This window comes from Rhagoletis zephyria, unplaced genomic scaffold (assembly GCF_001687245.7).
Source record: "Rhagoletis zephyria isolate East Lansing unplaced genomic scaffold, Rhagoletis_zephyria_1.1 Rzeph_scaffold_53577, whole genome shotgun sequence".
In the NCBI taxonomy this organism is placed as follows: domain Eukaryota; kingdom Metazoa; phylum Arthropoda; class Insecta; order Diptera; family Tephritidae; genus Rhagoletis; species Rhagoletis zephyria.
This window is the reverse complement of record NW_016210630.1, coordinates 1-1,896: the sequence shown is the minus strand read 5'-3', so window position 1 is coordinate 1,896 and position 1,896 is coordinate 1. Positions and strand designations below refer to the sequence as shown.

Below are 1,896 nucleotides of genomic sequence, written 5' to 3'. Positions count from 1 at the left end.
TTTTCATTGGTTATGCCAATTTTTAATTGACGCACGAAGTTCGAAAAAAGACAAAACTGAATTGACAAAATAAAAAAAAAACACCTAAAAAATTAATAGGTCTATTAAAAAGGTAACCTAGTAGTAACATAAGCCAGTTTTAGTACAAAAAACTAAAATTTTTTTCTGGTTAAAAATACAAAAAACCTCGGCTTCTATTGGATTTAATTTAATTTTTATTTTATTTATTTCTTAAAGCTTTATTAAGCCTAGCTTATACCAGCTTTCAACCCGCGCCAGTCTCGTCTGGAAGTTAAAGTTTACCACTTTAAAGGCGCATTAAAACCCTAAAAGACAAAGCAAAAGCACTTTGAGCAATGATGGATGAGGAAGCCGACTCTCAATGTTGGCACTTCTATTGGGGTCAACCCGTTGCCATCGAGGCAAAATCGTCTGCTATTGCCGCGGAGGAACGGCCCGCACGGCTGGCTCAACAACTCGACTTGCATATACCGTTCCCACGACAGTTGAATCTACGTAACCGGAACGACCCAAATTTATATCTGGCCCGGGACTGTCACTCCAGCATCATTTCCCAAAATACAAAATAATAAAAACACGACTTGTACCTTCGAGTCACTTTATAGCGCCAAAAGCAGCCTCCAACCCAGACGGGGGAGGAACCTCCCAAAAACATTGAGGTGTAGATTAGACTTCAGTTCGCTAAGAAGTCACACTTTATTCGTGTATTTTTTTTTTAGTAAATATATATTTACTAAATACTGCAATTTACCTTTCAAATACATATTTATTAAATAATAACTATAGCCTTATCTATTCATTTTTATCTGATTCCGTTGTGGGTGTGGCTGATCGAAAGGTTGTACATCGCCTGAAATTAGCAACGTAGAAACTAACCAAATAAGCGCACGGAACACTTTGAATTGTGGCTAAAAAAAAAGGATTAAATTACCTAAACTATCATACAATTGTTTATAAAAAAATTACCCAACGCCTTAACGAATCCTTCAAAAATGGCGCTACAACGCCCGTCAAGGAACCAATGCCATTCGGAATACCCATTCGAGTAGCAGCGAAATTCGGACTCATATCCAATGGCGTCAATTTAATGCCAGCATAATAACTGCCCAGCACATTTATGGCACATGCTAAAGGCAAATAAATCCGCCTTCACACTGCAGCTCAAGCAAGGGAGTAGGCGGCTATTGTATAGGTTAGGGGCCACTGCCACTGTTAGTGGAGGTGAAAGAGATGAAAAACAGATAAATATAATTTCTACTCTAAATTTAACTGATACTTTTAAATTCCTACTAAATTCGCTTTGTTTTAATTATAGAAAAATTCAAAGAACCTACCAGCAAACGTCATAATTTTGCGCATAACCGTCACCGCGAAAATATCACATAGTTTACAAGCAGATCCGCAAGCACACCGGAAATCACTGACAACAGCCAATTCATAACGTACGGCAATTGATTCTGCAATCCACTGATCAAACTTTCGGTTAGCGGCAGCTGCTTGGCGTCTTTTATGAACTGGGGCACCTCAGCGGCATGTTGTAGTTGTGTGCAATCGTATTGCACAGTAGCCGAAATCATCGCCCACATAGGTAAATTTTGAAATATGGCCTTCCATGGAATTTTTTTTGTAACACTTTGCTGACGCCTCCTTACTGTACCAATTTCTTTTTGCAGATATTGTTTTTCCGATTCCCGTGCAAATGGGCTCTCCTCTGGTGCATTGTAGCATAAAGAAGTCTGTGTAGATGAAATTACATATTGAATTTTATTTTGTAAGGCGATCGCATTAAATGGTGCACTTACGTAAGCAACGAAGCAGAGCAAAGCGCCAATTTGACTGGCACTCAAAACGAGTGAACCCAGCGTTGCGCGTTCC

General features: G+C 39.1%; 1 pseudogene; it reads right to left on the bottom strand.

Annotated features, from left to right (window-relative positions):
* Positions 1-709: 709 nt before the first annotated feature.
* LOC108356058 (vesicular glutamate transporter 3-like) lies at positions 710-1,818 on the bottom strand (annotated as a pseudogene).
* Between the last annotated feature and the right edge of the window lie 78 nt (positions 1,819-1,896).